Source organism: Cryptomeria japonica, chromosome 5 (assembly GCF_030272615.1).
Source record: "Cryptomeria japonica chromosome 5, Sugi_1.0, whole genome shotgun sequence".
In the NCBI taxonomy this organism is placed as follows: Eukaryota; Viridiplantae; Streptophyta; class Pinopsida; order Cupressales; family Cupressaceae; genus Cryptomeria; species Cryptomeria japonica.
This window is the reverse complement of record NC_081409.1, coordinates 892053895-892066904: the sequence shown is the minus strand read 5'-3', so window position 1 is coordinate 892066904 and position 13010 is coordinate 892053895.

Here is a 13010-nt window from a genome sequence, read left to right as displayed (position 1 = left end):
CTGCAAAAATATAACAATAAAACATGGATCTTCTAGTGAAAACCACACCGTGGCACTGTTTGATTCAACAAAAGTAAAAAGAAAGAGTGTACCCAATGGTGAAAACCTCTATGAGGCGCCTGAGGATGAAGGGTTTGACATTCTCCCTGCTAATGCACAATAGGAACGATCAATGATTCTCATCGAGGAAACCAAAGAATACAATGTGGGGACTCCTAAAAATCCTCATCTCATACATCTAGCATCTCTTCTCACTCCAGAAGAACAACCTAAATTTATAGAGTTCTTCTAGAAGCGTCAGGTCAACTTTGCATGGTCATATGCAGACATGCCTGGGCTTGATCCTGATTTAGTCATGCATCACCTTACCGTCGCAGAAGGAGCCAAACCTGTCAAGCAGAAGCTTCATAAGATGCATCCTCAAATTGTAGTGCTAGTCAAAAAAGAACTCAAGAAACTCCTAGATGTTGGTTTCATTAGACCAATTGATTATGCAGATTGGATCTCCAATATTGTGCCTATTGGCAAACCAAAAGGGGGCATCCGCATTTGTACTGACTTCAGAGATCTGAATAAAGAATGTCCTAAGGATGACTTCCCCTTACCAAATATCAACATCATAGTGGATCTGACAGCAGGACACGCCATGCTTTCACTCATGGATGGCTTTTCAGGATACAATCAAATAAAGATCACACCAAAGGATCAGCATAAGATAGCCTTCACATGTCCATGGGGCACATATTGCTGGAATGTAATGCCTTTCGATCTCAAGAATGCAGGAGCAACCTATCAAAGAGCATTGACCACCATCTTCCATGACATGGTGCATACTATGATGGAAGATTATGTTGATGACTTACTAGCAAAGTCACTCACCAGAGAAGGGCATCTCCACATCTTAGATAAAATCTTTGATAGACTGGAACAATACCATGTTCGACTCAACCCAAAGAAATGTGTCTTTGGAGTAACCTCCGGGAAACGTCTAGGATACATTGTCTCAAGCAAAGGCATTGAGGTCGATCTAGAAAAGGTTAAGGCAATCATGGACATGCCACCTCCAAAGAATATCAGTCAGCTAAGGACATTACAAGGATGACTTCAATCCATCTGAAGATTCATTGCACAACTGGCTGATAAGTGTCACCCATTCACACACCTGCTACACAAGAACATCCGCTTTCAGTGGGATGCCCGATGCCAGCAAGCATTTCAGATGCTTAAATAATATCTCATGAATCCACCATTGCTGATCCCATCAGATCTAAGTAGACTGTTGTTACTCTATATCTCAGCAACAAGTACAGCATTGGGTGTACTATTGGCACAACATAATACAGAAGGAAAAGAGTGTGCTGCTTACTACATCTCTCGCACACTGGTGGGCTATGAACTCAATTACACACCTATTGAGCGAGCTTGCCTAGCAATAATCCTAGCAGCCACTAAACTGAGGCACTATCTGTTAACACACAAGGTACAACTCATTGCAAAGATTGATCCACTCAAGTATTTACTCAGCAAAGCAGCATTGACAGGTCGCTTGGCCAAATGGGTGATGATTCTAAGTGAATTTGACATCGAGTATGTTGATCGTAAAGCTATCAAAGGGTAGGTTATTGCAGATCAGTTGGCCGATGCCCTCTCATAGGTGATCATCCTCTCATTTCCAATTTTCTAGATGAAGAGATATTCAAGATCACAATAGCACAACCATGGAAACTATACTTTGATGGTTTGTACACTAGGCATGGCTCGGGGGTAGGCATTCTATTTATCACACCTCAAAGTGACAACATCCTGAAGTCTTATAGGTGCACATTTCCATGTACCAACAACATCGTAGAGTATGAGGCCTTGATCACAGGACTCAGGTTAGCCATACAATGGAAATTACAAGAACTACAAGTATATGGCGACTCACAACTGGTCATTCGAGAAGCAACTGATGAATATCAGACCAAGGATGATAAACTTATGCCATATAAGCAAATGGTGGACACTCTAAAGACATCATTTACTACTATCACTTTTGAGTAGATACCAAGAGATCAGAATCAAGCTGCTAACGCTATGGCTACCATCGCATCTCTCCTAGATCTTCCGTGGAATTCAACACACTATGAGTTTTTGGTAGAACAGCTTTGGATTCCCGCTTATGATATCCCCGAATCTGAAATGATATGTCACCTTGTCGGTTCTGAATCCCCATGGTATGGTGAATTCTACACCTATCTCCGCGATCACACCCTTCCTCCCAACCAATCGAATAACCAATGTAAAACCTTTATTCGCCAAACTGCTCGATATACCATTATTGCCGAAACCCTATACCGACGTGGTCTTGATGGTACTCTCCTTCGATGTCTAGAACAAGGTGAGATAACAAAATCTTTGGAAGAAGTCCATGAAGGAATTTGTGGGACTCACTCAAGTGGTCCATCACTAGCCAAGAAACTCCTGTGCAATGGATACTATTGGCCATCTATGGAAAAAGATTCCTACTACTTTGTCAGAAAATGCAAGAAATGTCAAGTTCATGGTGACCTAATACATGCACCAGCCCAGGAACTACAACCAATCACAACACCATGGCCTTTTTTTCAATGGGGCCTTGACCTTGTGGGTAAGATCCATCTATCTTCATCCAATGGATATAAATTCATTATTACCGCCACCGAATATTTCACAAAGTGGATCGAAGCTGTTCCACTTACCCAAGTCACTGGCAAGTAGATCACCTCATTCATCGTCAACTACATCATCTGTCGGTATGCTGTACCCATGTCCATCATCACAGATAACGGTCTTCCTTTCAAAAATCAGGATGTTCGTGAACTTTGTGAGAAATTTCACATCCAACACTGCTTTTCCACCCCCTATTACCCACAAGGTAATGGTCAGGCCAAAGCATCAAATAAGAACATATTAAGAATCCTCAAGAAGACAGTCAATGATGTCGGCCATGATTGGCATGTTCAACTAAATCCAGCGCTATGGGCATATCGAACTAGCATTCGAACCCCTACAGGTGCAAGTCCTTATTCATTGGTCTATGGTGCAGAAGCTATCTTGCCTATTGAGGTCAAGATACCATCATTATGGGTTTCCTTGCATAATCTAATAGATGACGAAGCACATAGAGTATCCCATCTTCAGGACTTAGAGTTACTTGATGAGAAGCGACAAGCTCCATACAACCATCTCAAAGCCTATCAGCAGTGCATGAACAGAAGCTACAATCACCGAGTTAGACCTCATACATTTGAGGTAGGTGATCTTGTTCTCCGAGAGAATCCTCACAACCAACCAAACAAAGAACATCAGGGCAAGTTTGAATCAAAATGGTTGGGCCCATACGTTGTCACTATTGTATTTGGGTCTGGGGCATATCAGTTGGCTACTTCAGAAGGAGAACCGCTTGCAGATCCAATCAACAACATGCACCTCAAATGATTTTATACCTAAGATGTACAGAGTATCAAGCTCCCATATATATTGGCAAAAATACCAAAAACATCCAGATAAATGACCTGAAGAAAACACAAAAACATCCAAAGAGTAAAAAAAATAAAAAAAAAAAATCATGCATCCAAACGGTGAACAACCACTCCGGTGGCACCTTGGGTAAGTGCGATGGTGAAAACCTGGCAAACAAGAACCACTCGTAAAAGGCTATGGCTCCATTGTCTTTCAAACTTGTTGCGATCACATCTACTTCATACATACATACATCCATCCATCCATCAACCATGGCTTGTTATAAATCTACAAATCCAAGAAAGTACTACATGCATCCTGCATCTCGCTTTTTTATAGTCATGTCTAAACTTGGGGCAATTCCCTTAAACTATTGATGGAAGTGGATTCTACATTGTCTTGTGATTCATTAAAGTTCTTCATTTAAAACTATCTCACAAAATCCACAAACATTCAAAACAATTCAAAATCCAAAAAAATTCAAAACACTTCAAAAACCAAAAAATTCAAAAACAATACAAAATCCAAAAAACAACGAAAAACCATTGAAAATCAAACAAAAACATGGCAACACATTATACATACTCATCCGTGTAGATACCAAACAAACATTGTTATATACTCCACACAATGATCACTTCTCAAATTGACCAAAACAATCAAAATCAACAATCAAACTGTCTTCAACAAGGATGCATCCTTCCTTACCAAAACAAAGACAAAATGACATTTTCTTTGACAAGAAAATTGTGTTAAGCTATCAAATACTTGGTTGATTTGTGAAGTAATTCATTTGTTTATATATCAGGTTCCTACAACATTGTTTTTGTATCTTCGGCGCATTATTCCGATGAAGTTCTGGGGCATGTACTAATGATGTCTACATGGGAAGTTCACTAAGCTATGTGATCATAGGCAAAAATATAGTCATAGATCACTACGACTTGTTGACTACAGTGTATACCTCGACCATATGAGCATGAACCATTACCAAGGATCTATATTCTTTATTATTTATGTATATACTATTTGTTTGTAGGTACATTGCTTTTTCTTTGGTTCCTCCTACCTCATCCAAACTGGATAAAGGTTTTATCTCTTATTACGGTATGCACTTGTCTCAGGATATGATTAGCCTAAGATCAAGGAGGATGATCCAAGTCATGCATGAAAGGAGATAATCCTTGCCTGTTCTGCAAGCAATACTCAGGTCAACTTGATCCATTATATCAAGTTGCTTGTAACTTGCTATATCAAATCCACGTAAGAAATACTCTGGTCATCTTGAATCTTTATGTCAAGTTGCTTGTATTTTCTTACAACATTTTAAAGCTCAATGATGAAAATAGAGCACTATGGATCATCATCTCATCTCATCTGTATATATTGCATTTCGTTGCATTCCACCCATCCATACATTCATAATAGCTGCATATCATGCATACATAGTCATAATAATGCATACTCTATTTTACTCATCTTCTTCCATAGGACTCGGTCCTAGTCCTCCATATCTTCTATCTAACATTGAATCCCCCCTCACCCTCTCTATCTTGATCATCAACATCATCCTAATCCCTTCATCGCTTCCCATCCTCACTCATCCACAAAATTAAGCCAGTTACTCTGTCTACATAGATACATCGACTCCCACACACCTAGACTATCAACAGATACTCTGATCAAGTATCTTCGGGTCTCAACAGATAATCGATCATGGTAATCCTAGACTACAACAGGCATTTATCATAATGACCTAGTCTCAACAGGGTTTCCATGATTCCCCACAACCATCCATCACATGCACATACTATCAATTGATCAACCAATCAAACACAATCCAATGGACAATTACATCAATTGTCTACGTCTCAACGAGTATTTTGCTTTAGATACCTTGACTTCATCGGGCAATTACATCAATTGTCTAAGTCACATCAGGTCACTTTGATTCACTTACTCAGACTTTATCATGTCCAAGCGACCAACTGACATCAACTGTCACGCTTTGACTTGAACGGGGCAATTAAACCGATTGCACCAGATTGTCCAACCAATTTTGATCAATTGTATAGCATCAATCCAAACCCCACACTACATCTGCTATGTATCTCTTGCATGACCTCAGGGTACTCGTTGGCTTGTTGTTTCTTCATATTCACTCCATTTTCTCCCATTCTTTCATCATTAGTTCTAATTTCTTCTATTCTACCTCCCCTCCACTTTTCATTCTTTTTCGAGAGATCGCCCGATTTTTCAAAAAAAATCGGCCCATCTCTCGAGGGGGGCATACCACCCATTAAATTTACATTTTATGGGGCATTTCTTCACACCTATTTTTCTTTCTTTGAAACGACGCGATAAACTACACCGTCTCAAAGAGGGGCAAATGTAGTCACATAAATCTGTCCACTTAATTAAAATGAATATTTAGTATTTATTTGATTATTTAACCATCAATCAATAATTAATTAAATTAATATTTAATTAATTCATCTTAACCCTCTTCTTCTATTAATTAAATAAATTATTCAATTTATTTGATTTAATTCACTTAACCAAATTCAGACCATTAATTAAATAAATAAATCATATTTATTTAATTAAATTTTCTCTCACATTTAAATAAATTATTATTTATTTAAATCCCCCGTAATCCCACCTCTCACATTTAAATAGATTAACATTTATTTAAATCACCTTTATCCTCCACCCACTTGTATTTTCCTACAAATGCAAGTTGCACAACTATTTTAAATAAATCATTTATTTAAATCACCTTTATCCTCCACCTACTTGCATTTTCCTACAAAAGCAAGTTGCACAACTATTTTAAATAAATTATTTATTTAAAATCCTATTTATCCTCACCCACTTGAAACCTTTAATGGTTTCCCTTAAAGTCTTCAAACTTGATGGCTTTAAAGTCTTCAAACTTGATGGCTTCAAAGTCTTCTATAGTCTTCTTAAGCCTTTAATGGTTTCCCTTAAAGTCTTCAAACTTGATGGCTTTAAAGTCTTCAAACTTAATGGCTTCCCTTAAAGTCTTCTTAAGACTTTAGTGGTTTTCCTTAAAGTCTTCAAGCCTTTAATGGTTTCTCTCAAAGTCTTCAAGCATTTTAATGCTTTATCTTCCTTTTTCTCATTTAAATAAATTAATATTTATTTGAATATTTACCCAAATGCAAATTACACCATTTAATTGAAATAAATGATTTTATTTTAATTGAAAATACCAAAATTTCTCCCACTTGCATTTTCCTACAAAATCCACTTGCATGCCTAAACCCCTTCTAGATTCTTTTAAACCCTTCCTAATTAACCTAATCCATCCCCTAAATATTGTCACATTCCTAAGCAAATTGGAGTCACTTCTCAAAGACTCCAAAGTCTTTGAAAAGCAATTAATGCTTTGTGTGTTCAACAAATTAACCTCTAAAGTCTTCCAAACCACTTATGGCTCTTACATGACCATTAATGGGTAATTCCACTTGCACCCATGGTTAAGGACTTTGACCCCTAATTTAACCCTCATGTAACCCATGTGTCTCTTCAAAGCATTTATTTCTTTGACTAGGGTAACCATCATGTCCCTTCAAGCATTTAATGCTCCTTATCTCTCCTCTCAAGCCTCCTCATGGTGACACTTGTCAACATGGGATTGGGTTGAAAGTCTCACATGGCTTGAATATCTTTCAATCCTAACCCTTGTTAAGATTACTCAATCTTAACCCTTCATTTCCTCATTTCTTCTATAAATAGAACCCTTCTCCTCAAGCAAAAAAAGGAAGCATTAGAGTATTGTTGTTATACTGGTATTAGCATAGAGCTTTTTCATAGCATCACTATCTACACTTGCATAGCATTTTCTTATCATATTCAACAATCTTGAATCTCCATATGACATCCATGGCTAGTGCTAAAAATTGAGAGCTACACTCATGTGGAACTTGGAGAGGAGAGGAACAAGGGAGGAGCAACTATGAGCATCTTGATTAGCTATTTTATTCTATGTTTATTTGCTTTCTATTTCATGCTTAATATCTCTCTTGATATGCCTATTTAGGATAATCTTTTGTTGCTAACACTAACGTTTGTTTCTTGTGCTCTTGTGTGTGTTGCCATCAAACAGATTTTCTAATCCTTTTTGTAGAGCATCACCATCAATGCCAAAGAGGGAGATTGTTGGCATTTTTCATAGAGATTGCATTAATGATATGTTGTCATTGATGTCAATTGAACCGCTAATGATATTCATGTTATTGTTGATATAATTGTTTTTGATATTGGCTAATTACCAGTAATAAGAACTTTGTGGAAGATGTTGTAAACCGATATGTAAAAGTTTGTGAATTGAACTTGTAAATTGGTGTAAAGGGTTAAACCTTTCTATGCAATGTAACCGGTAAACCCTATCAGCTGTTAAACCCTAACCAATCAAGTTTGTTGGTTTATTATCTGATAAGCGGTAATGATGGAGACATATGTGATCATTGTATGAGGATAAGTTTGAATTGTTTTGGCACGTTTATTTTTTTGTCTAGGGAAGGAGAAAAGTGGATTGCATCTAATGCACATCGTGTGATGAGTTACAAAGTCCTATGAAGTGGTGATCATGGAGCAGTTGGAATTTTCTTGAAGAATGTAAAGAGATTGTCATGATTTCTAATGGTCAAGATTGTACTAACTTGTTTGTAATCTCGATGATGAGAATTAGGTTTTTATTGTGTTACCGACCTAACTGATTTGTATTTAAGGTCGATGAAGTTGTTTGTAAAGGTTGTTGGCAATATTGATTGAAACCCTTTTGAGTGTCTAGTTGCCTATCCGGTGAATGGATCTGCAGTTTGAATGAAGGCAAATTGAAGCTTAGAAGGATCTGATCAAGAAAATGTAGTGCTACTCAAACAAATCAAGAAAACTTGTTGCTTTCTAACAATTACAACAAAAGTGAAATCCTTTAATTGGGTAAGCTCTAACAAGCTTGGTTACTCATTAAATCCTCTAACATGATGGTCCATTAGCTTGGATTCTTAAATTATCTAGCGAGGCTACTCCTAACTGACGAATAATGATGAACAACAGATACCCCAACCGGTATTAAGAGGGGGAGGTGAATCAGTACAGGCAAAAACTTTCTCAACAACTTATCTAGTTAACGTAATACCAACTGGTTGTCACCAATACTGAACTTAACCATGGCACCACTGGTTAAACACAGTAAGACATCAGATACCATAAACTAATAAGTTTGAACACTTCAAATACAATCAATAATTGATATCAACTTCACCCATAAATATATGCATGTGGTATACTAGTGATATCATAACCTATTAACTCTGCATGCACAATCTTTCAACCAAATACTTCATAAACATCACATGAAAAATGCATAACACATAACACACAAATTTTTCATGTGGAAACCAAAATGGGAAAAACCACGATGGAGATGAATACACATAAGATTGTTTTTGAACTCTTTTGAATCTCACCCTCTTAGGAGCCTAGTCCGGTTAAAGACTTTACAATAAGGTTTTGCTAGGAACTGATCCTGTTAGAGATCACCTGGTTAAGGGATTTTTATAGACCATGTTAAAGGTTGAAACCTTGTTAGAGGTTACCTCTCTAGAGGATTTGAAGAACTCAATGATATTGAGTCAACTGGTTACAAGTTTTACAATAAGCCTATTAAAGCTACCTGGTAAAGGGATTTTCCATCTGTTGAAATGATTAGAAGACAATAGGAAAAACTTCTGATCTGATAACAACACTACATGCCAAGGCATATCCTTTTCATTTCCTCTACTTTGCAATTACACTCTACAATTTTCCTCTTACTGGTCTGGCAAGTATCTCATCACTCAGATACACACACAATCATTTGCCAACAGATTTACAATAACAAACATCATCGACCTTATAGACAACAGATAGGTCAGTAGCATAAACCCTAATCCCTAAGCATCTTAGGTTTACAACAAAGGTAGTCCCATCCTGACCATCCAAACACATTGCATAGAGTATTACAATTTTGAACAAATCACAAGACAATCTACATCATTCATTCATCACTTCTCATGGGAATCAGTAACCCATCACGCTTTCTTCTCATACCACTAAGAAGAATGATCATTCCCGAGGTAGACTTCAAATGTAGTCGATCTTCTCATATCTCAGTCCTTCATGCACACAAGGCTAATGTGGCACCTCAATATCATTCATATCTCTTAGCTAACTCATCACAGAGTATCACCGGTTGCATCGCACAAGCTAGATCGCCAAACCGATAACCATAGAGCTGAGACTGCCAACTGGTACACACTTAGTGAAACCCTGACACCGGTTCACTAAATCTCCTCATACCTCTTCATACTGGTTAACTTGAACTTTATTGACATCAATGATAACATACATTATCATCATATCAACATACCAGTTCATCATATGCTAACAATATCCAACAATCTCCCCATATGCCAACAATATCCAACAATCTCCCCCTTTGGCATTGATGGCAATACTCAGTGTAGCATTGCAACTTAAAACCTCATAGACCAGTGTATCTGCATTATTAGATATCTTCTTATCATATATCAAATATCTTATCTCTATACATCAGATATCTTCTCCCCCTTTGACAACAATGCCAAAGTGGAGGCACAAGCTTCCAAAATCTACTATGCGACTCCCCCTGAGGAGTAGCATCCTTCAACACATCAATCCTGAAAGATTGGTCACTGTAGTACCTGACTGATGCAGAGCACACAACTTTAATTGATTTCATGAAGGGGCAAAACCTCTAAGTCACCTCTCAAATATGTAAGTGTAGTCTTCGGTAAGGGCTTAGTGAATATATCTGCTAGCTGCTCCTTACTGGAAACATGTTGTAGTACAACCTCCTTATTCTGAACTTTCTCTCTCAAGAAGTGATATTTAAGCTCAATGTGCTTAGTTCTAGCATGCAATACCGGATTTGTGGAAATATTTATTGCACTTGTATTATCACAAAATATATTCACCAGTTCAGATACAGGTACTTTGAAACCTTCCAATACATGCTTCATTCAAATTGCTTGAGTGTAGTTCATAAATGTTGCCACATATTCTGCTTCAGCTGTAGATTGGGAAATACAACACTGCTTCTTATGTGTCCATGATACTAATCTTCTACCGAGAAAGAATGCTCCATCAGTTGTGCTTTTTCGGTTGTCCATATTACTTCCCCAATCGACATCGATATATACCTTGAGATTATAGTCACCATTATATGGATACCACAATCCATAATCAACTGTTCCTTTCAGATATCTAAGAATCCTTTTGATAGCTACCAAGTGGGATTCTCTTGTATATTTCTAAAAATGAGCTACTATGCCTACTGCATGAGCAATATCTGGTCTTTTATGCACCACATAATGCAACTTACCAATCATTGACCGGTACTCCTTCTCATTCACCAGTGTTGAATCATCTTCCTTAGTCAGTTTATAGCCAGTCACCATCAGTGTACCAACTGGTTTTCTTTCCTCCATGCCAAAAGTCTTGAATACCTCTTTGACATACTTGGACTGGGTAATAAAGATAACCTCTTTCATTTGTTGAATCTGTAAACCAATGAAGAACTTTATTTCTCCTATCAAAGACATCTCAAACTCTTTCTTCTGCAAATGCATGACTCATTTTATCATATCCTCCAAAGATTATGTCATCCACAAACACTTCACAAATTAGAATCTGATCACCTTCTGATTTCAAGTATATGTTTCTATCTTCAATTGTTCTTTGAAATCCAATCTTCACAAGATGAGAATGTAGTCTTTCATACCATGCCCTAGGTGCTTGTTTCAGTCCATACAAGGCTTTGTGTAACTTGCACACCATGTCACTATCTTCTGATAAGGCAAACCCTTCTGGTTGCTCTATATACACTTCTTCTTCTAAGATTCCATTCAGAAAAGAAGACTTCACATCCATCTGATAAACCTTGAATCCCTTAAATGTTGTAAATGCAAGTAGCATTCGAACACCTTCTTGTCTAGCCATAGGAGAAAAGGTTTCTCCATAGTCTTGTCCCTCCTCCTGAGTGTATCCTTTGGATACAAGCCTAGCCTTGTTTCTTACAATTATGCCTGCTTCATTCGGCTTATTCCTGAAGACCCATTTGGTACCTATGACATTTTTATGTTCCGATCTGGGCTCCAAAGACCATGTCGCATTCTTCTCTATCTAGTCTAGCTCCTCTTCCATTTCTTTAATCCAATCTTTATCTGTAAGAGCTTCTCTAGAAGTCTTGGGTTCAAATTCAGAAATCATGCAAGATTTCTCCTTCACTTTTTTTCTTGTGAGTATCCTTGCATCTTTATCTCCTATTATTTGCTTTGGATCATGATGTAGCTTCACATATCTAGGAATGATTCTAGCCTAATCTACTAGCTTTTCTTCTTCTCCTTCACTTACTTCTTCTTCTTCTCTCATTGTAGCTTCTACTAGTACAGGAACACTGAGATCTTTACAATTTTCTTTCTTAATTGGTTCCTAGAAGGCTATACCTAGTTCATCTTCCACTTATTCGCTGCATGTTTCCTCAGGTTCCTCAAGGGATTCATCAACCTTGACATTGACACTTTCAACAATTTTCTGATTTTTATTGTTGTAGCACTTGAGAGCTTTTCTCTTAGTGGAATATCCCATAAATATTCCTTCATCACATTTTGTATCAAATTTGCTCAAATGCTCACCTCTCTTGATATAGCACTTACTACCAAACACTTTAAAGTAACTCATAGTGGGAGTTTTCCCAATCCAATACTCATAAGGGGTTTTATCTTTTCCTTTCTTCATGAGTACCCAGTTCATAGTATAGACTGTAGTGCTCGCCGCTTCTCTCCAAAAGGTGTGAGCAACCTTTCCTTGGGTCAGCATTGTTCTAGCCACTTCAACTACAGTCCTATTATTTTTTTCTGCTATGCCATTCTATTGTGGTGTCCTTGGGACAAACAACTACCTCTTGATACCGTTATCTTCATAGTACTTATTAAATTCATCAAAAGTGAATTCTCCTCCTTGATCAGTTCTCAAGCATTTTATCTTTTTACCACTTTCTTTCTCTACTAATTCTCTAAAAGCTTTGAAATTTCCAAATGTTTCAGACTTGTCTTTCAAGAATGTGACCCACATCATTCTTGAGCAGTTATTAGTAAGAATCATAAAATACCTATCTCCCTAAATACTTCTAGTTTTCATAGGACCACATAAATCAGTATGCACAAGATCAAGTAAATTTTCTGCTGAAAAAGACTTACCTTTAAAAGTTGATGAAGACATATTCCCAAGTTGACATTCACTGCACAAAGAATTCTCAAGTTTGTTCAGCAAAGGTAGTCCTCTTACCACCTTGATCTTACCATCTTTAACAATGTTGTCAAAGTTCATATGACAGAGTCTCCTATGCCATATCCAACTATCATCAAACTTAGCCATTAGACACCGACTTATCTTGGCATTCAACTGAAATGGGTTGC